Source organism: Labrus mixtus, chromosome 14 (assembly GCF_963584025.1).
Source record: "Labrus mixtus chromosome 14, fLabMix1.1, whole genome shotgun sequence".
Lineage (NCBI taxonomy): Eukaryota > Metazoa > Chordata > Actinopteri > Labriformes > Labridae > Labrus > Labrus mixtus.
In genome coordinates this window covers 21,222,345-21,243,947 of record NC_083625.1, presented here as the reverse complement: position 1 = coordinate 21,243,947, position 21,603 = coordinate 21,222,345, and the positions used below count along the sequence as shown (strand labels likewise).

General features: G+C 42.2%; 17 non-coding genes across 17 annotated transcripts; 4 read left to right on the top strand and 13 right to left on the bottom strand.

Annotated features, from left to right (window-relative positions):
* The first annotated feature begins 936 nt into the window (after positions 1 to 936).
* Positions 937 to 1,009, top strand: trnaa-agc (transfer RNA alanine (anticodon AGC)). The gene has a single exon. It is a non-coding gene; the product is annotated as a tRNA-Ala (tRNA).
* Positions 1,010 to 2,437: 1,428 nt separating this feature from the next.
* Positions 2,438 to 2,519, bottom strand: trnas-gcu (transfer RNA serine (anticodon GCU)). The gene has a single exon. It is a non-coding gene; the product is annotated as a tRNA-Ser (tRNA).
* Positions 2,520 to 4,093: 1,574 nt separating this feature from the next.
* On the bottom strand, positions 4,094 to 4,175 carry trnas-gcu (transfer RNA serine (anticodon GCU)). Its single transcript has one exon. It is a non-coding gene; the product is annotated as a tRNA-Ser (tRNA).
* A 1,086-nt stretch (positions 4,176 to 5,261) lies between these two features.
* trnaa-agc (transfer RNA alanine (anticodon AGC)) lies at positions 5,262 to 5,334 on the top strand. Its single transcript has one exon. It is a non-coding gene; the product is annotated as a tRNA-Ala (tRNA).
* A 415-nt stretch (positions 5,335 to 5,749) lies between these two features.
* Positions 5,750 to 5,831, bottom strand: trnas-gcu (transfer RNA serine (anticodon GCU)). The gene has a single exon. It is a non-coding gene; the product is annotated as a tRNA-Ser (tRNA).
* A 1,736-nt stretch (positions 5,832 to 7,567) lies between these two features.
* Positions 7,568 to 7,640, top strand: trnaa-agc (transfer RNA alanine (anticodon AGC)). The gene has a single exon. It is a non-coding gene; the product is annotated as a tRNA-Ala (tRNA).
* Positions 7,641 to 8,418: 778 nt separating this feature from the next.
* On the bottom strand, positions 8,419 to 8,500 carry trnas-gcu (transfer RNA serine (anticodon GCU)). The gene has a single exon. It is a non-coding gene; the product is annotated as a tRNA-Ser (tRNA).
* A 1,249-nt stretch (positions 8,501 to 9,749) lies between these two features.
* trnas-gcu (transfer RNA serine (anticodon GCU)) lies at positions 9,750 to 9,831 on the bottom strand. Its single transcript has one exon. It is a non-coding gene; the product is annotated as a tRNA-Ser (tRNA).
* Positions 9,832 to 11,405: 1,574 nt separating this feature from the next.
* Positions 11,406 to 11,487, bottom strand: trnas-gcu (transfer RNA serine (anticodon GCU)). The gene has a single exon. It is a non-coding gene; the product is annotated as a tRNA-Ser (tRNA).
* Positions 11,488 to 12,399: 912 nt separating this feature from the next.
* Positions 12,400 to 12,481, bottom strand: trnas-gcu (transfer RNA serine (anticodon GCU)). Its single transcript has one exon. It is a non-coding gene; the product is annotated as a tRNA-Ser (tRNA).
* Positions 12,482 to 13,068: 587 nt separating this feature from the next.
* On the bottom strand, positions 13,069 to 13,150 carry trnas-gcu (transfer RNA serine (anticodon GCU)). Its single transcript has one exon. It is a non-coding gene; the product is annotated as a tRNA-Ser (tRNA).
* A 761-nt stretch (positions 13,151 to 13,911) lies between these two features.
* trnaa-agc (transfer RNA alanine (anticodon AGC)) lies at positions 13,912 to 13,984 on the top strand. Its single transcript has one exon. It is a non-coding gene; the product is annotated as a tRNA-Ala (tRNA).
* Positions 13,985 to 15,087: 1,103 nt separating this feature from the next.
* trnas-gcu (transfer RNA serine (anticodon GCU)) lies at positions 15,088 to 15,169 on the bottom strand. Its single transcript has one exon. It is a non-coding gene; the product is annotated as a tRNA-Ser (tRNA).
* A 1,249-nt stretch (positions 15,170 to 16,418) lies between these two features.
* On the bottom strand, positions 16,419 to 16,500 carry trnas-gcu (transfer RNA serine (anticodon GCU)). Its single transcript has one exon. It is a non-coding gene; the product is annotated as a tRNA-Ser (tRNA).
* Positions 16,501 to 18,074: 1,574 nt separating this feature from the next.
* On the bottom strand, positions 18,075 to 18,156 carry trnas-gcu (transfer RNA serine (anticodon GCU)). The gene has a single exon. It is a non-coding gene; the product is annotated as a tRNA-Ser (tRNA).
* Positions 18,157 to 19,405: 1,249 nt separating this feature from the next.
* Positions 19,406 to 19,487, bottom strand: trnas-gcu (transfer RNA serine (anticodon GCU)). Its single transcript has one exon. It is a non-coding gene; the product is annotated as a tRNA-Ser (tRNA).
* Positions 19,488 to 20,086: 599 nt separating this feature from the next.
* trnas-gcu (transfer RNA serine (anticodon GCU)) lies at positions 20,087 to 20,168 on the bottom strand. The gene has a single exon. It is a non-coding gene; the product is annotated as a tRNA-Ser (tRNA).
* Between the last annotated feature and the right edge of the window lie 1,435 nt (positions 20,169 to 21,603).

The window sequence follows — 21,603 nt, the reverse complement described above, 5'->3', positions numbered from 1 at the left end:
CGAGAGGTAGTGAGATCAATGCCCATATTCTCCACAAGGTTCTCATTTACATCATTCCCAGTGAAAATCTTGTTGTAACATCACATTTTTTTCCATATCTAAGCAAAGAAACATTCCAACACGACGACGAGGATGGGATTCGAACGCACGCGTGCAGAGCACAATGGACTAGCAGTCTATCCTTAGCATCTTACGTTTGCATCATCCCCAGTGAAAATCTTGTCATAACTTAACATTTTGCTTTATCTAACCTGTGTTTCTGCCGTGCCGGTAAGCAGTGTTCAAAGGGGAATTAGCTCAAATGATAGAGTGCTTGCTTAGCATGCGAGAGGTAGTGGGATCAATGCCCATATTCTCCACAAGGTTCTCATTTACATCATTTCCAGTGAAAATCTTGTTGTAACTTTACATTTTTTTCCATATCTAAGCAAAGAAACATTCCAACACAACGACGAGGATGGGATTCGAACCCACGCGTGCAGAGCACAATGGATTAGCAGTCTATCCTTAGCATCTTACGTTTGCATCATCCCCAGTGAAAATCTTGTCATAACTTAACATTTTGCTTTATCTAACCTGTGTTTCTGCGGTGCCGGTAAGCAGTGTTCAAAGGGGAATTAGCTCAAATGGTAGAGCGCTTGCTTAGCATGCGAGAGGTAGTGAGATCAATGCCCATATTCTCCACAAGGTTCTCATTTACATCATTCCCAGTGAAAATCTTGTTGTAACTTTACATTTTTTTCCATATCTAAGCAAAGAAACATTCCAACACGACGACGAGGATGGGATTCGAACCCACGCGTGCAGAGCACAATGGATTAGCAGTCTATCCTTAGCATCTTACGTTTGCATCATCCCCAGTGAAAATCTTGTCATAACTTAACATTTTGCTTTATCTAACCCACGTTGTAGCTGTGCCAGGAAGCCATGTTCACAGGGGAATTAGCTCAAATGGTAGAGCGCTCGCTTAGCATGCGAGAGGTAGTGGGATCGATGCCCACATTCTCCACAAGGTTCTCAATTACATCATCCCCACTGAAAATCTTATCATAACTTAACATTTTGCCTCATCTAACCTGTGTTTCTGCGGTGCAGATAAGAAGTCTTCAAAGGAGAATTAGCTCAAATGGTAGAGCGCTTGCTTAGCATGCGAGAGGTAGTGGGATCAATGCCCACATTCTCCACAAGGTTCTCCTTTGCATCTTAAGTTTACATCATTCCCAGTGAAAATCTTGTCATAACTTAACATTTTGCCTCATCTAACCTGTGTTTCTGCGGTGCAGATAAGAAGTCTTCAAAGGGGAATTAGCTCAAATGGTAGAGTGCTTGCTTAGCATGCGAGAGGTAGTAGGATCAATGCCCATATTTTCCACAAGGTTCTCATTTACATCATTCCCAGTGAAAATCTTGTTGTAACTTTACATTTTTTTCTATATCTAAGCAAAGAAACATTCCAACACGACGACGAGGATGGGATTCGAACCCACGCATGCAGAGCACAATGGATTAGCAGTCTATCCTTAGCATCTTACGTTTGCATCATCCCCAGTGAAAATCTTGTCATAAGTTAACATTTTGCTTTATCTAACCTGTGTTTCTGTGGAGCCAGTAAGCAATGTTCAAAGGGGAATTAGCTCAAATGGTAGAGCGCTTGCTTAGCATGCGAGAGGTAGTGGGATCAATACCCACATTCTCAATAAGGTTCTCAATTACATCATTCCCAGTGAAAATCTTGTTGTAACTTTACATTTTTTTCCATATCCAAGCAAACAAATATTCCAACACGACGACGAGGATGGGATTCGAACCCACGCATGCAGAGCACAATGGATTAGCAGTCTATCCTTAGCATCTTACGTTTGCATCATCCCCAGTGAAAATCTTGTCATAAGTTAACATTTTGCTTTATCTAACCTGTGTTTCTGTGGTGCCAGTAAGCAATGTTCAAAGGGGAATTAGCTCAAATGGTAGAGTGCTTGCTTAGCATGCGAGAGGTAGTGGGATCAATGCCCACATTCTCCACAAGGTTCTTGTTTACATCATTGCCAGTGAAAATCTTGTTGTAACATCACATTTTTTTCCATATCTAAGCAAAGAAACATTCCAACACAACGACGAGGATGGGATTCAAACCTACGTGTGCAGAGCACAATGGATTAGCAGTCTATCCTTAGCATCTTACGTTTGCATCATCCCCAGTGAAAATCTTGTCATAACTTAACATTTTGCTTTATCTAACCTGTGTTTCTGTGGTGCCGGTAAGCAGTGTTCAAAGGGGAATTAGCTCAAATGGTAGAGCGCTTGCTTAGCATGCGAGAGGTAGTGGGCTCAATGCCCATATTTTCCACAAGGTTCTCGTTTACATCATTCCCAGTGAAAATCATCTTGTAACTTTACATTTTTTTCCATATCTAAGCAAAGAAACATTCCAACATGACGACGAGGATGGGATTCGAACCCACGCGTGCAGAGCACAATGGATTAGCAGTCCATCGCCTTAACCACTCGGCCACCTCGTCACCCAAAACTGATATCAGGACAAGACGAAAGACAGTGTTATCATAAGAAGATGATCATGCAGAATCTAACCTGCGTTGATGCAGTGCCAGGAAGCCATGTTCACAGGGGAATTAGCACAAATGGTAGACCCATGCAAGAGGTAGTTGGATCGATGCCCACATTCTCCACAAGATTCTACTTTAGACCTTGAGCCAAGGTCATCCCTAGTCCAAATGTTGATAAGAAGGGTTAAAGATGTTGTCAAACAAATATCCAACACGATGATGAGGATGGGATTCGAACCCACGCATGCAGAGCACAATGGATTAGCAGTCTATCCTTAGCATCTTCAGTTTGCATCATACCCAGTGAAAATCTTGTCATAACGTAACATTTTGCCTTATCTAACCTGTGTTTCTGCAGTGCCAAAAGAAGTCTTCAAAGGGGAATTAGCTCAAATGGTAGAGCGCTTGCTTAGCATGCGAGAGGTAATGGTATCAATGCCCACATTCTCCACAAGGTTCTCCTTTGCATCTTAAGTTTACATCATTCCCAGTGAAAATCTTGTTGTAACTTTACATTTTTTTCCATATCTAAGCAAAGAAACATTCCAACACGACGACGAGGATGGGATTAGAACCCACGCATGCAGAGCACAATGGATTAGCAGTCTATCCTTAGCATTTTACGTTTGCATCATCCCCAGTGAAAATCTTGTCATAAGTTAACATTTTGCTTTATCTAACCTGTGTTTCTGTGGTGCCGGTAAGCAGTGTTCAAAGGGGAATTAACTCAAATGGTAGAGCGCTTGCTTAGCATGCGAGAGGTAGTGGGATCAATACCCACATTCTCAATAAGGTTCTCAATTACATCATTCCCAGTGAAAATCTTGTTGTAACTTTACATTTTTTTCCATATCCAAGCAAACAAATATTCCAACACGACGACGAGGATGGGATTCGAACCCACGCATGCAGAGCACAATGGATTAGCAGTCTATCCTTAGCATCTTACGTTTGCATCATCCCCAGTGAAAATCTTGTCATAACTTAACATTTTGCTTTATCTAACCTGTGTTTCTGTGGTGCCAGTAAGCAATGTTCAAAGGGGAATTAGCTCAAATGGTAGAGCGCTTGCTTAGCATGCGAGAGGTAGTGGGATCAATGCCCACATTCTCCACAAGGTTCTTGTTTACATCATTGCCAGTGAAAATCTTGTTGTAACATCACATTTTTTTCCATATCTAAGCAAAGAAACATTCCAACACAACGACGAGGATGGGATTCAAACCTACGTGTGCAGAGCACAATGGATTAGCAGTCTATCCTTAGCATCTTACGTTTGCATCATCCCCAGTGAAAATCTTGTCATAACTTAACATTTTGCTTTATCTAACCTGTGTTTCTGTGGTGCCGGTAAGCAGTGTTCAAAGGGGAATTAGCTCAAATGGTAGAGCGCTTGCTTAGCATGCGAGAGGTAGTGGGATCAATGCCCATATTTTCCACAAGGTTCTCGTTTACATCATTCCCAGTGAAAATCTTGTTGTAACTTTACATTTTTTTCCATATGTAAGCAAAGAAACATTCCAACATGACGACGAGGATGGGATTCGAACCCACGCGTGCAGAGCACAATGGATTAGCAGTCCATCACCTTAACCACTCGGCCACCTCGTCACCCAAAACTGATATCAGGACAAGACGAAAGACAGTGTTATCATAAGAAGATGATCATGCAGAATCTAACCTGCGTTGATGCAGTGCCAGGAAGCCATGTTCACAGGGGAATTAGCACAAATGGTAGACCCATGCAAGAGGTAGTTGGATCGATGCCCACATTCTCCACAAGATTCTACTTTAGACCTTGAGCCAAGGTCATCCCTAGTCCAAATGTTGATAAGAAGGGTTAAAGATGTTGTCAAACAAATATCCAACACGATGATGAGGATGGGATTCGAACCCACGCATGAAGAGCACAATGGATTAGCAGTCTATCCTTAGCATCTTCAGTTTGCATCATACCCAGTGAAAATCTTGTCATAACGTAACATTTTGCCTTATCTAACCTGTGTTTCTGCAGTGCCAAAAGAAGTCTTCAAAGGGGAATTAGCTCAAATGGTAGAGCGCTTGCTTAGCATGCGAGAGGTAATGGTATCAATGCCCACATTCTCCACAAGGTTCTCCTTTGCATCTTAAGTTTACATCATTCCCAGTGAAAATCTTGTTGTAACTTTACATTTTTTTCCATATCTAAGCAAAGAAACATTCCAACACGACGACGAGGATGGGATTAGAACCCACGCATGCAGAGCACAATGGATTAGCAGTCTATCCTTAGCATTTTACGTTTGCATCATCCCCAGTGAAAATCTTGTCATAAGTTAACATTTTGCTTTATCTAACCTGTGTTTCTGTGGTGCCGGTAAGCAGTGTTCAAAGGGGAATTAACTCAAATGGTAGAGCGCTTGCTTAGCATGCGAGAGGTAGTGGGATCAATACCCACATTCTCAATAAGGTTCTCAATTACATCATTCCCAGTGAAAATCTTGTTGTAACTTTACATTTTTTTCCATATCCAAGCAAACAAATATTCCAACACGACGACGAGGATGGGATTCGAACCCACGCACGCAGAGCACAATGGATTAGCAGTCTATCCTTAGCATCTTACGTTTGCATCATCCCCAGTGAAAATCTTGTCATAAGTTAACATTTTGCTTTATCTAACCTGTGTTTCTGTGGTGCCAGTAAGCAATGTTCAAAGGGGAATTAGCTCAAATGGTAGAGCGCTTGCTTAGCATGCAAGAGGTAGTGGGATCAATGCCCACATTCTCCACAAGGTTCTTGTTTACATCATTCCCAGTGAAAATCTTGTTGTAACATCACATTTTTTTCCATATCTAAGCAAAGAAACATTCCAACACAACGACGAGGATGGGATTCAAACCTACGTGTGCAGAGCACAATGGATTAGCAGTCTATCCTTAGCATCTTACGTTTGCATCATCCCCAGTGAAAATCTTGTCATAACTTAACATTTTGCTTTATCTAACCTGTGTTTCTGTGGTGCCGGTAAGCAGTGTTCAAAGGGGAATTAGCTCAAATGGTAGAGCGCTTGCTTAGCATGCGAGAGGTAGTGGGATCAATGCCCATATTTTCCAGAAGGTTCTCGTTTACATCATTCCCAGTGAAAATCTTGTTGTAACTTTACATTTTTTTCCATATCTAAGCAAAGAAACATTCCAACATGACGACGAGGATGGGATTCGAACACACGCGTGCAGAGCACAATGGATTAGCAGTCCATCACCTTAACCACTCGGCCACCTCGTCACCCAAAGCTGATATCAGGACAAGACGAAAGACAGTGTTATCATAAGAAGATGATCATGCAGAATCTAACCTGCGTTGATGCAGTGCCAGGAAGCCATGTTCACAGGGGAATTAGCACAAATGGTAGACCCATGCAAGAGGTAGTTGGATCGATGCCCACATTCTCCACAAGATTCTACTTTAGACCTTGAGCCAAGGTCATCCCTAGTCCAAATGTTGATAAGAAGGGTTAAAGATGTTGTCAAACAAATATCCAACACGACGACGAGGATGGGATTCGAACCCACGCATGCAGAGCACAATGGATTAGCAATCTAGCCTTAGCATCTTCAGTTTGCATCATACCCAGTGAAAATCTTGTCATAACGTAACATTTTGCCTTATCTAACCTGTGTTTCTGCAGTGCCAAAAGAAGTCTTCAAAGGGGAATTAGCTCAAATGGTAGAGCGCTTGCTTAGCATGCGAGAGGTAGTGGGATCAATGCCCATATTTTCCACAAGGTTCTCGTTTGCATCTTAAGTTTACATCATTCCCAGTGAAAATCTTGTTGTAACTTTACATTTTTTTCCATATCTAAGCAAAGAAACATTCCGACACGACGACGAGGATGGGATTCGAACCCACGCGTGCAGAGCACAATGGACTAGCAGTCTATCCTTAGCATCTTACGTTTGCATCATCCCCAGTGAAAATCTTGTCATAACTTAACATTTTGCTTTATCTAACCTGTGTTTCTGCCGTACCAGTAAGCAGTGTTCAAAGGGGAATTAGCTCAAATGGTAGAGCGCTTGCTTAGCATGCGAGAGGTAGTGGGATCAATGCCCATATTTTCCACAAGGTTCTCGTTTACATCATTCCCAGTGAAAAACTTGTTGTAACTTTACATTTTTTTCCATATCTAAGCAAAGAAACATTCCAACATGACGACGAGGATGGGATTCGAACCCACGCGTGCAGAGCACAATGGATTAGCAGTCTATCCTTAGCATCTTACGTTTGCATCATCCCCAGTGAAAATCTTGTCATAAGTTAACATTTTGCTTTATCTAACCTGTGTTTCTGTGGTGCCGGTAAGCAGTGTTCAAAGGGGAATTAACTCAAATGGTAGAGCGCTTGCTTAGCATGCGAGAGGTAGTGGGATCAATACCCACATTCTCAATAAGGTTCTCAATTACATCATTCCCAGTGAAAATCTTGTTGTAACTTTACATTTTTTTCCATATCCAAGCAAACAAATATTCCAACACGACGACGAGGATGGGATTTGAACCCACGCATGCAGAGCACAATGGATTAGCAGTCTATCCTTAGCATCTTACGTTTGCATCATCCCCAGTGAAAATCTTGTCATAACTTAACATTTTGCTTTATCTAACCTGTGTTTCTGCCGTGCCGGTAAGCAGTGTTCAAAGGGGAATTAGCTCAAATGATAGAGTGCTTGCTTAGCATGCGAGAGGTAGTGGGATCAATGCCCGTATTCTCCACAAGGTTCTCATTTACATCATTTCCAGTGAAAATCCTGTTGTAACTTTACATTTTTTTCCATATCTAAGCAAAGAAACATTCCAACACAACGACGAGGATGGGATTCGAACCCACGCGTGCAGAGCACAATGGATTAGCAGTCTATCCTTAGCATCTTACGTTTGCATCATCCCCAGTGAAAATCTTGTCATAACTTAACATTTTGCTTTATCTAACCCACGTTGTAGCTGTGCCAGGAACCCATGTTCACAGGGGAATTAGCTCAAATGGTAGAGCGCTCGCTTAGCATGCGAGAGGTAGTGGGATCGATGCCCACATTCTCCACAAGGTTCTCAATTACATCATCCCCACTGAAAATCTTATCATAACTTAACATTTTGCCTCATCTAACCTGTGTTTCTGCGGTGCAGATAAGAAGTCTTCAAAGGGGAATTAGCTCAAATGGTAGAGCGCTTGCTTAGCATGCGAGAGGTAGTGGGATCAATGCCCACATTCTCCACAAGGTTCTCCTTTGCATCTTAAGTTTACATCATTCCCAGTGAAAATCTTGTCATAACTTAACATTTTGCCTCATCTAACCTGTGTTTCTGTGGTGCCAGTAAGCAATGTTCAAAGGGGAATTAGCTCAAATGGTAGAGCGCTTGCTTAGCATGCGAGAGGTAGTGGGATCAATACCCACATTCTCAATAAGGTTCTCAATTACATCATTCCCAGTGAAAATCTTGTTGTAACATCACATTTTTTTCCATATCTAAGCAAAGAAACATTCCAACACAACGACGAGGATGGGATTCAAACCTACGTGTGCAGAGCACAATGGATTAGCAGTCTATCCTTAGCATCTTACGTTTGCATCATCCCCAGTGAAAATCTTGTCATAACTTAACATTTTGCTTTATCTAACCTGTGTTTCTGTGGTGCCGGTAAGCAGTGTTCAAAGGGGAATTAGCTCAAATGGTAGAGCGCTTGCTTAGCATGCGAGAGGTAGTGGGATCAATGCCCATATTTTCCACAAGGTTCTCGTTTACATCATTCCCAGTGAAAATCTTGTTGTAACTTTACATTTTTTTCCATATCTAAGCAAAGAAACATTCCAACATGACGACGAGGATGGGATTCGAACCCACGCGTGCAGAGCACAATGGATTAGCAGTCCATCGCCTTAACCACTCGGCCACCTCGTCACCCAAAACTGATATCAGGACAAGACGAAAGACAGTGTTATCATAAGAAGATGATCATGCAGAATCTAACCTGCGTTGATGCAGTGCCAGGAAGCCATGTTCACAGGGGAATTAGCACAAATGGTAGACCCGTGCAAGAGGTAGTTGGATCGATGCCCACATTCTCCACAAGATTCTACTTTAGACCTTGAGCCAAGGTCATCCCTAGTCCAAATGTTGATAAGAAGGGTTAAAGATGTTGTCAAACAAATATCCAACACGATGATGAGGATGGGATTCGAACCCACGCATGCAGAGCACAATGGATTAGCAGTCTATCCTTAGCATCTTCAGTTTGCATCATACCCAGTGAAAATCTTGTCATAACGTAACATTTTGCCTTATCTAACCTGTGTTTCTGCAGTGCCAAAAGAAGTCTTCAAAGGGGAATTAGCTCAAATGGTAGAGCGCTTGCTTAGCATGCGAGAGGTAATGGTATCAATGCCCACATTCTCCACAAGGTTCTCCTTTGCATCTTAAGTTTACATCATTCCCAGTGAAAATCTTGTTGTAACTTTACATTTTTTTCCATATCTAAGCAAAGAAACATTCCAACACGACGACGAGGATGGGATTAGAACCCACGCATGCAGAGCACAATGGATTAGCAGTCTATCCTTAGCATCTTACGTTTGCATCATCCCCAGTGAAAATCTTGTCATAAGTTAACATTTTGCTTTATCTAACCTGTGTTTCTGTGGTGCCGGTAAACAGTGTTCAAAGGGGAATTAACTCAAATGGTAGAGTGCTTGCTTAGCATGCGAGAGGTAGTGGGATCAATACCCACATTCTCAATAAGGTTCTCAATTACATCATTCCCAGTGAAAATCTTGTTGTAACTTTACATTTTTTTCCATATCCAAGCAAACAAATATTCCAACACGACGACGAGGATGGGATTCGAACCCACGCATGCAGAGCACAATGGATTAGCAGTCTATCCTTAGCATCTTACGTTTGCATCATCCCCAGTGAAAATCTTGTCATAAGTTAACATTTTGCTTTATCTAACCTGTGGTTCTGTGGTGCCAGTAAGCAATGTTCAAAGGGGAATTAGCTCAAATGGTAGAGCGCTTGCTTAGCATCCGAGAGGTAGTGGGATCAATGCCCATATTTTCCACAAGGTTCTCGTTTACATCATTCCCAGTGAAAATCTTGTTGTAACTTTACATTTTTTTCCATATCTAAGCAAAGAAACATTCCAACATGACGACGAGGATGGGATTCGAACCTACGCGTGCAGAGCACAATGGATTAGCAGTCCATCGCCTTAACCACTCGGCCACCTCGTCACCCAAAACTGATATCAGGACAAGACGAAAGACAGTGTTATCATAAGAAGATGATCATGCAGAATCTAACCTGCGTTGATGCAGTGCCAGGAAGCCATGTTCACAGGGGAATTAGCACAAATGGTAGACCCATGCAAGAGGTAGTTGGATCGATGCCCACATTCTCCACAAGATTCTACTTTAGACCTTGAGCCAAGGTCATCCCTAGTCCAAATGTTGATAAGAAGGGTTAAAGATGTTGTCAAACAAATATCCAACACGATGATGAGGATGGGATTCGAACCCACGCATGCAGAGCACAATGGATTAGCAGTCTATCCTTAGCATCTTCAGTTTGCATCATACCCAGTGAAAATCTTGTCATAACGTAACATTTTGCCTTATCTAACCTGTGTTTCTGCAGTGCCAAAAGAAGTCTTCAAAGGGGAATTAGCTCAAATGGTAGAGCGCTTGCTTAGCATGCGAGAGGTAATGGTATCAATGCCCACATTCTCCACAAGGTTCTCCTTTGCATCTTAAGTTTACATCATTCCCAGTGAAAATCTTGTTGTAACTTTAAATTTTTTTCCATATCTAAGCAAAGAAACATTCCAACACAACGACGAGGATGGGATTCGAACCCACGCGTGCAGAGCACAATGGATTAGCAGTCTATCCTTAGCATCTTACGTTTGCATCATCCCCAGTGAAAATCTTGTCATAAGTTAACATTTTGCTTTATCTAACCTGTGTTTCTGTGGTGCCGGTAAGCAGTGTTCAAAGGGGAATTAACTCAAATGGTAGAGCGCTTGCTTAGCATGCGAGAGGTAGTGGGATCAATACCCACATTCTCAATAAGGTTCTCAATTACATCATTCCCAGTGAAAATCTTGTTGTAACTTTACATTTTTTTCCATATCCAAGCAAACAAATATTCCAACACGACGACGAGGATGGGATTCGAACCCACGCATGCAGAGCACAATGGATTAGCAGTCTATCCTTAGCATCTTACGTTTGCATCATCCCCAGTGAAAATCTTGTCATAAGTTAACATTTTGCTTTATCTAACCTGTGTTTCTGTGGTGCCAGTAAGCAATGTTCAAAGGGGAATTAGCTCAAATGGTAGAGCGCTTGCTTAGCATGCGAGAGGTAGTGGGATCAATGCCCACATTCTCCACAAGGTTCTTGTTTACATCATTCCCAGTGAAAATCTTGTTGTAACATCACATTTTTTTCCATATCTAAGCAAAGAAACATTCCAACACAACGACGAGGATGGGATTCAAACCTACGTGTGCAGAGCACAATGGATTAGCAGTCTATCCTTAGCATCTTACGTTTGCATCATCCCCAGTGAAAATCTTGTCATAACTTAACATTTTGCTTTATCTAACCTGTGTTTCTGTGGTGCCGGTAAGCAGTGTTCAAAGGGGAATTAGCTCAAATGGTAGAGCGCTTGCTTAGCATGCGAGAGGTAGTGGGATCAATGCCCATATTTTCCACAAGGTTCTCGTTTACATCATTCCCAGTGAAAATCTTGTTGTAACTTTACATTTTTTTCCATATCTAAGCAAAGAAACATTCCAACATGACGACGAGGATGGGATTCGAACACACGCGTGCAGAGCACAATGGATTAGCAGTCCATCACCTTAACCACTCGGCCACCTCGTCACCCAAAACTGATATCAGGACAAGACGAAAGACAGTGTTATCATAAGAAGATGATCATGCAGAATCTAACCTGCGTTGATGCAGTGCCAGGAAGCCATGTTCACAGGGGAATTAGCACAAATGGTAGACCCATGCAAGAGGTAGTTGGATCGATGCCCACATTCTCCACAAGATTCTACTTTAGACCTTGAGCCAAGGTCATCCCTAGTCCAAATGTTGATAAGAAGGGTTAAAGATGTTGTCAAACAAATATCCAACACGACGACGAGGATGGGATTCGAACCCACGCATGCAGAGCACAATGGATTAGCAGTCTATCCTTAGCATCTTACGTTTGCATCATCCCCAGTGAAAATCTTGTCATAACTTAACATTTTGCTTTATCTAACCTGTGTTTCTGTGGTGCCAGTAAGCAATGTTCAAAGGGGAATTAGCTCAAATGGTAGAGCGCTTGCTTAGCATGCGAGAGGTAGTGGGATCAATGCCCACATTCTCCACAAGGTTCTTGTTTACATCATTCCCAGTGAAAATCTTGTTGTAACATCACATTTTTTTCCATATCTAAGCAAAGAAACATTCCAACACAACGACGAGGATGGGATTCAAACCTACGTGTGCAGAGCACAATGGATTAGCAGTCTATCCTTAGCATCTTACGTTTGCATCATCCCCAGTGAAAATCTTGTCATAACTTAACATTTTGCTTTATCTAACCTGTGTTTCTGTGGTGCCGGTAAGCAGTGTTCAAAGGGGAATTAGCTCAAATGGTAGAGCGCTTGCTTAGCATGCGAGAGGTAGTGGGATCAATGCCCATATTTTCCACAAGGTTCTCGTTTACATCATTCCCAGTGAAAATCTTGTTGTAACTTTACATTTTTTTCCATATCTAAGCAAAGAAACATTCCAACATGACGACGAGGATGGGATTCGAACACACGCGTGCAGAGCACAATGGATTAGCAGTCCATCACCTTAACCACTCGGCCACCTCGTCACCCAAAACTGATATCAGGACAAGACGAAAGACAGTGTTATCATAAGAAGATGATCATGCAGAATCTAACCTGCGTTGATGCAGTGCCAGGAAGCCATGTTCACAGGGGAATTAGCACAAATGGTAGACCCATGCAAGAGGTAGTTGGATCGATGCCCACATTCTCCACAAGATTCTACTTTAGACCTTGAGCCAAGGTCATCCCTAGTCCAAATGTTGATAAGAAGGGTTAAAGATGTTGTCAAACAAATATCCAACACGACGACGAGGATGGGATTCGAACCCACGCATGCAGAGCACAATGGATTAGCAGTCTATCCTTAGCATCTTACGTTTGCATCATCCCCAGTGAAAATCTTGTCATAACTTAACATTTTGCTTTATCTAACCTGTGTTTCTGTGGTGCCGGTAAGCAGTGTTCAAAGGGGAATTAGCTCAAATGGTAGAGCGCTTGCTTAGCATGCGAGAGGTAGTGGGATCAATGCCCATATTTTCCACAAGGTTCTCGTTTACATCATTCCCAGTGAAAATCTTGTTGTAACTTTACATTTTTTTCCATATCTAAGCAAAGAAACATTCCAACATGGCGACGAGGATGGGATTCGAACACACGCGTGCAGAGCACAATGGATTAGCAGTCCATCACCTTAACCACTCGGCCACCTCGTCACCCAAAACTGATATCAGGACAAGACGAAAGACAGTGTTATCATAAGAAGATGATCATGCAGAATCTAACCTGCGTTGATGCAGTGCCAGGAAGCCATGTTCACAGGGGAATTAGCACAAATGGTAGACCCATGCAAGAGGTAGTTGGATCGATGCCCACATTCTCCACAAGATTCTACTTTAGACCTTGAGCCAAGGTCATCCCTAGTCCAAATGTTGATAAGAAGGGTTAAAGATGTTGTCAAACAAATATCCAACACGACGACGAGGATGGGATTCGAACCCACGCATGCAGAGCACAATGGATTAGCAATCTAGCCTTAGCATCTTCAGTTTGCATCATACCCAGTGAAAATCTTGTCATAACGTAACATTTTGCCTTATCTAACCTGTGTTTCTGCAGTGCCAAAAGAAGTCTTCAAAGGGGAATTAGCTCAAATGGTAGAGCGCTTGCTTAGCATGCGAAAGGTAATGGTATCAATGCCCACATTCTCCACAAGGTTCTCCTTTGCATCTTAAGTTTACATCATTCCCAGTGAAAATCTTGTTGTAACTTTACATTTTTTTCCATATCTAAGCAAAGAAACATTCCGACACGACGACGAGGATGGGATTCGAACCCACGCGTGCAGAGCACAATGGACTAGCAGTCTATCCTTAGCATCTTACGTTTGCATCATCCCCAGTGAAAATCTTGTCATAACTTAACATTTTGCTTTATCTAACCCACGTTGTAGCTGTGCCAGGAACCCATGTTCACAGGGGAATTAGCTCAAATGGTAGAGCGCTCGCTTAGCATGCGAGAGGTAGTGGGATCGATGCCCACATTCTCCACAAGGTTCTCAATTACATCATCCCCACTGAAAATCTTATCATAACTTAACATTTTGCCTCATCTAACCTGTGTTTCTGCGGTGCAGATAAGAAGTCTTCAAAGGGGAATTAGCTCAAATGGTAGAGCGCTTGCTTAGCATGCGAGAGGTAGTGGGATCAATGCCCACATTCTCCACAAGGTTCTCCTTTGCATCTTAAGTTTACATCATTCCCAGTGAAAATCTTGTCATAACTTAACATTTTGCCTCATCTAACCTGTGTTTCTGTGGTGCCAGTAAGCAATGTTCAAAGGGGAATTAGCTCAAATGGTAGAGCGCTTGCTTAGCATGCGAGAGGTAGTGGGATCAATACCCACATTCTCAATAAGGTTCTCAATTACATCATTCCCAGTGAAAATCTTGTTGTAACTTTACATTTTTTTCCATATCCAAGCAAACAAATATTCCAACACGACGACGAGGATGGGATTCGAACCCACGCATGCAGAGCACAATGGATTAGCAGTCTATCCTTAGCATCTTACGTTTGCATCATCCCCAGTGAAAATCTTGTCATAAGTTAACATTTTGCTTTATCTAACCTGTGTTTCTGTGGTGCCAGTAAGCAATGTTCAAAGGGGAATAAGCTCAAATGGTAGAGTGCTTGCTTAGCATGCGAGAGGTAGTGGGATCAATGCCCACATTCTCCACAAGGTTCTTGTTTACATCATTCCCAGTGAAAATCTTGTTGTAACATCACATTTTTTTCCATATCTAAGCAAAGAAACATTCCAACACAACGACGAGGATGGGATTCAAACCTACGTGTGCAGAGCACAATGGATTAGCAGTCTATCCTTAGCATCTTACGTTTGCATCATCCCCAGTGAAAATCTTGTCATAACTTAACATTTTGCTTTATCTAACCTGTGTTTCTGTGGTGCCGGTAAGCAGTGTTCAAAGGGGAATTAGCTCAAATGGTAGAGCGCTTGCTTAGCATGCGAGAGGTAGTGGGATCAATGCCCATATTTTCCACAAGGTTCTCGTTTACATCATTCCCAGTGAAAATCTTGTTGTAACTTTACATTTTTTTCCATATCTAAGCAAAGAAACATTCCAACATGACGACGAGGATGGGATTCGAACCCACGCGTGCAGAGCACAATGGATTAGCAGTCCATCGCCTTAACCACTCGGCCACCTCGTCACCCAAAACTGATATCAGGACAAGACGAAAGACAGTGTTATCATAAGAAGATGATCATGCAGAATCTAACCTGCGTTGATGCAGTGCCAGGAAGCCATGTTCACAGGGGAATTAGCACAAATGGTAGACCCGTGCAAGAGGTAGTTGGATCGATGCCCACATTCTCCACAAGATTCTACTTTAGACCTTGAGCCAAGGTCATCCCTAGTCCAAATGTTGATAAGAAGGGTTAAAGATGTTGTCAAACAAATATCCAACACGATGATGAGGATGGGATTCGAACCCACGCATGCAGAGCACAATGGATTAGCAGTCTATCCTTAGCATCTTCAGTTTGCATCATACCCAGTGAAAATCTTGTCATAACGTAACATTTTGCCTTATCTAACCTGTGTTTCTGCAGTGCCAAAAGAAGTCTTCAAAGGGGAATTAGCTCAAATGGTAGAGCGCTTGCTTAGCATGCGAGAGGTAATGGTATCAATGCCCACATTCTCCACAAGGTTCTCCTTTGCATCTTAAGTTTACATCATTCCCAGTGAAAATCTTGTTGTAACTTTACATTTTTTTCCATATCTAAGCAAAGAAACATTCCAACACGACGACGAGGATGGGATTAGAACCCACGCATGCAGAGCACAATGGATTAGCAGTCTATCCTTAGCATCTTACGTTTGCATCATCCCCAGTGAAAATCTTGTCATAAGTTAACATTTTGCTTTATCTAACCTGTGTTTCTGTGGTGCCGGTAAACAGTGTTCAAAGGGGAATTAACTCAAATGGTAGAGCGCTTGCTTAGCATGCGAGAGGTAGTGGGATCAATACCCACATTCTCAATAAGGTTCTCAATTACATCATTCCCAGTGAAAATCTTGTTGTAACTTTACATTTTTTTCCATATCCAAGCAAACAAATATTCCAACACGACGACGAGGATGGGATTCGAACCCACGCATGCAGAGCACAATGGATTAGCAGTCTATCCTTAGCATCTTACGTTTGCATCATCCCCAGTGAAAATCTTGTCATAAGTTAACATTTTGCTTTATCTAACCTGTGGTTCTGTGGTGCCAGTAAGCAATGTTCAAAGGGGAATTAGCTCAAATGGTAGAGCGCTTGCTTAGCATGCGAGAGGTAGTGGGATCAATGCCCATATTTTCCACAAGGTTCTCGTTTACATCATTCCCAGTGAAAATCTTGTTGTAACTTTACATTTTTTTCCATATCTAAGCAAAGAAACATTCCAACATGACGACGAGGATGGGATTCGAACCCACGCGTGCAGAGCACAATGGATTAGCAGTCCATCGCCTTAACCACTCGGCCACCTCGTCACCCAAAACTGATATCAGGACAAGACGAAAGACAGTGTTATCATAAGAAGATGATCATGCAGAATCTAACCTGCGTTGATGCAGTGCCAGGAAGCCATGTTCACAGGGGAATTAGCACAAATGGTAGACCCATGCAAGAGGTAGTTGGATCGATGCCCACATTCTCCACAAGATTCTACTTTAGACCTTGAGCCAAGGTCATCCCTAGTCCAAATGTTGATAAGAAGGGTTAAAGATGTTGTCAAACAAATATCCAACACGATGATGAGGATGGGATTCGAACCCACGCATGCAGAGCACAATGGATTAGCAGTCTATCCTTAGCATCTTCAGTTTGCATCATACCCAGTGAAAATCTTGTCATAACGTAACATTTTGCCTTATCTAACCTGTGTTTCTGCAGTGCCAAAAGAAGTCTTCAAAGGGGAATTAGCTCAAATGGTAGAGCGCTTGCTTAGCATGCGAGAGGTAATGGTATCAATGCCCACATTCTCCACAAGGTTCTCCTTTGCATCTTAAGTTTACATCATTCCCAGTGAAAATCTTGTTGTAACTTTACATTTTTTTCCATATCTAAGCAAAGAAACATTCCAACACGACGACGAGGATGGGATTAGAACCCACGCATGCAGAGCACAATGGATTAGCAGTCTATCCTTAGCATTTTACGTTTGCATCATCCCCAGTGAAAATCTTGTCATAAGTTAACATTTTGCTTTATCTAACCTGTGTTTCTGTGGTGCCGGTAAGCAGTGTTCAAAGGGGAATTAACTCAAATGGTAGAGCGCTTGCTTAGCATGCGAGAGGTAGTGGGATCAATACCCACATTCTCAATAAGGTTCTCAATTACATCATTCCCAGTGAAAATCTTGTTGTAACTTTACATTTTTTTCCATATCCAAGCAAACAAATATTCCAACACGACGACGAGGATGGGATTCGAACCCACGCATGCAGAGCACAATGGATTAGCAGTCTATCCTTAGCATTTTACGTTTGCATCATCCCCAGTGAAAATCTTGTCATAAGTTAACATTTTGCTTTATCTAACCTGTGTTTCTGTGGTGCCAGTAAGCAATGTTCAAAGGGGAATTAGCTCAAATGGTAGAGCGCTTGCTTAGCATGCGAGAGGTAGTGGGATCAATGCCCACATTCTCCACAAGGTTCTTGTTTACATCATTCCCAGTGAAAATCTTGTTGTAACATCACATTTTTTTCCATATCTAAGCAAAGAAACATTCCAACACAACGACGAGGATGGGATTCAAACCTACGTGTGCAGAGCACAATGGATTAGCAGTCTATCCTTAGCATCTTACGTTTGCATCATCCCCAGTGAAAATCTTGTCATAACTTAACATTTTGCTTTATCTAACCTGTGTTTCTGTGGTGCCGGTAAGCAGTGTTCAAAGGGGAATTAGCTCAAATGGTAGAGCGCTTGCTTAGCATGCGAGAGGTAGTGGGATCAATGCCCATATTTTCCACAAGGTTCTCGTTTACATCATTCCCAGTGAAAATCTTGTTGTAACTTTACATTTTTTTCCATATCTAAGCAAAGAAACATTCCAACATGACGACGAGGATGGGATTCGAACCCACGCGTGCAGAGCACAATGGATTAGCAGTCCATCGCCTTAACCACTCGGCCACCTCGTCACCCAAAACTGATATCAGGACAAGACGAAAGACAGTGTTATCATAAGAAGATGATCATGCAGAATCTAACCTGCGTTGATGCAGTGCCAGGAAGCCATGTTCACAGGGGAATTAGCACAAATGGTAGACCCGTGCAAGAGGTAGTTGGATCGATGCCCACATTCTCCACAAGATTCTACTTTAGACCTTGAGCCAAGGTCATCCCTAGTCCAAATGTTGATAAGAAGGGTTAAAGATGTTGTCAAACAAATATCCAACACGATGATGAGGATGGGATTCGAACCCACGCATGCAGAGCACAATGGATTAGCAGTCTATCCTTAGCATCTTCAGTTTGCATCATACCCAGTGAAAATCTTGTCATAACGTAACATTTTGCCTTATCTAACCTGTGTTTCTGCAGTGCCAAAAGAAGTCTTCAAAGGGGAATTAGCTCAAATGGTAGAGCGCTTGCTTAGCATGCGAGAGGTAATGGTATCAATGCCCACATTCTCCACAAGGTTCTCCTTTGCATCTTAAGTTTACATCATTCCCAGTGAAAATCTTGTTGTAACTTTACATTTTTTTCCATATCTAAGCAAAGAAACATTCCAACACGACGACGAGGATGGGATTAGAACCCACGCATGCAGAGCACAATGGATTAGCAGTCTATCCTTAGCATTTTACGTTTGCATCATCCCCAGTGAAAATCTTGTCATAAGTTAACATTTTGCTTTATCTAACCTGTGTTTCTGTGGTGCCGGTAAACAGTGTTCAAAGGGGAATTAACTCAAATGGTAGAGCGCTTGCTTAGCATGCGAGAGGTAGTGGGATCAATACCCACATTCTCAATAAGGTTCTCAATTACATCATTCCCAGTGAAAATCTTGTTGTAACTTTACATTTTTTTCCATATCCAAGCAAACAAATATTCCAACACGACGACGAGGATGGGATTCGAACCCACGCATGCAGAGCACAATGGATTAGCAGTCTATCCTTAGCATCTTACGTTTGCATCATCCCCAGTGAAAATCTTGTCATAAGTTAACATTTTGCTTTATCTAACCTGTGGTTCTGTGGTGCCAGTAAGCAATGTTCAAAGGGGAATTAGCTCAAATGGTAGAGCGCTTGCTTAGCATGCGAGAGGTAGTGGGATCAATGCCCATATTTTCCACAAGGTTCTCGTTTACATCATTCCCAGTGAAAATCTTGTTGTAACTTTACATTTTTTTCCATATCTAAGCAAAGAAACATTCCAACATGACGACGAGGATGGGATTCGAACCCACGCGTGCAGAGCACAATGGATTAGCAGTCCATCGCCTTAACCACTCGGCCACCTCGTCACCCAAAACTGATATCAGGACAAGACGAAAGACAGTGTTATCATAAGAAGATGATCATGCAGAATCTAACCTGCGTTGATGCAGTGCCAGGAAGCCATGTTCACAGGGGAATTAGCACAAATGGTAGACCCATGCAAGAGGTAGTTGGATCGATGCCCACATTCTCCACAAGATTCTACTTTAGACCTTGAGCCAAGGTCATCCCTAGTCCAAATGTTGATAAGAAGGGTTAAAGATGTTGTCAAACAAATATCCAACACGATGATGAGGATGGGATTCGAACCCACGCATGCAGAGCACAATGGATTAGCAGTCTATCCTTAGCATCTTCAGTTTGCATCATACCCAGTGAAAATCTTGTCATAACGTAACATTTTGCCTTATCTAACCTGTGTTTCTGCAGTGCCAAAAGAAGTCTTCAAAGGGGAATTAGCTCAAATGGTAGAGCGCTTGCTTAGCATGCGAGAGGTAATGGTATCAATGCCCACATTCTCCACAAGGTTCTCCTTTGCATCTTAAGTTTACATCATTCCCAGTGAAAATCTTGTTGTAACTTTACATTTTTTTCCATATCTAAGCAAAGAAACATTCCAACATGACGACGAGGATGGGATTCGAACACACGCGTGCAGAGCACAATGGATTAGCAGTCCATCACCTTAACCACTCGGCCACCTCGTCACCCAAAACTGATATCAGGACAAGACGAAAGACAGTGTTATCATAAGAAGATGATCATGCAGAATCTAACCTGCGTTGATGCAGTGCCAGGAAGCCATGTTCACAGGGGAATTAGCACAAATGGTAGACCCATGCAAGAGGTAGTTGGATCGATGCCCACATTCTCCACAAGATTCTACTTTAGACCTTGAGCCAAGGTCATCCCTAGTCCAAATGTTGATAAGAAGGGTTAAAGATGTTGTCAAACAAATATCCAACACGACGACGAGGATGGGATTCGAACCCACGCATGCAGAGCACAATGGATTAGCAATCTAGCCTTAGCATCTTCAGTTTGCATCATACCCAGTGAAAATCTTGTCATAACGTAACATTTTGCCTTATCTAACCTGTGTTTCTGCAGTGCCAAAAGAAGTCTTCAAAGGGGAATTAGCTCAAATGGTAGAGCGCTTGCTTAGCATGCGAGAGGTAATGGTATCAATGCCCACATTCTCCACAAGGTTCTCCTTTGCATCTTAAGTTTACATCATTCCCAGTGAAAATCTTGTTGTAACTTTACATTTTTTTCCATATCTAAGCAAAGAAACATTCCGACACGACGACGAGGATGGGATTCGAACCCACGCGTGCAGAGCACAATGGACTAGCAGTCTATCCTTAGCATCTTACGTTTGCATCATCCCCAGTGAAAATCTTGTCATAACTTAACATTTTGCTTTATCTAACCTGTGTTTCTGCCGTGCCGGTAAGCAGTGTTCAAAGGGGAATTAGCTCAAATGGTAGAGCGCTTGCTTAGCATGCGAGAGGTAGTGGGATCAATGCCCATATTTTCCACAAGGTTCTCGTTTACATCATTCCCAGTGAAAATCTTGTTGTAACTTTACATTTTTTTCCATATCTAAGCAAAGAAACATTCCAACATGACGACGAGGATGGGATTCGAACCCACGCGTGCAGAGCACAATGGATTAGCAGTCTATCCTTAGCATCTTACGTTTGCATCATCCCCAGTGAAAATCTTGTCATAAGTTAACATTTTGCTTTATCTAACCTGTGTTTCTGTGGTGCCGGTAAGCAGTGTTCAAAGGGGAATTAACTCAAATGGTAGAGCGCTTGCTTAGCATGCGAGAGGTAGTGGGATCAATACCCACATTCTCAATAAGGTTCTCAATTACATCATTCCCAGTGAAAATCTTGTTGTAACTTTACATTTTTTTCCATATCCAAGCAAACAAATATTCCAACACGACGACGAGGATGGGATTCGAACCCACGCATGCAGAGCACAATGGATTAGCAGTCTATCCTTAGCATCTTACGTTTGCATCATCCCCAGTGAAAATCTTGTCATAAGTTAACATTTTGCTTTATCTAACCTGTGTTTCTGTGGTGCCAGTAAGCAATGTTCAAAGGGGAATTAGCTCAAATGGTAGAG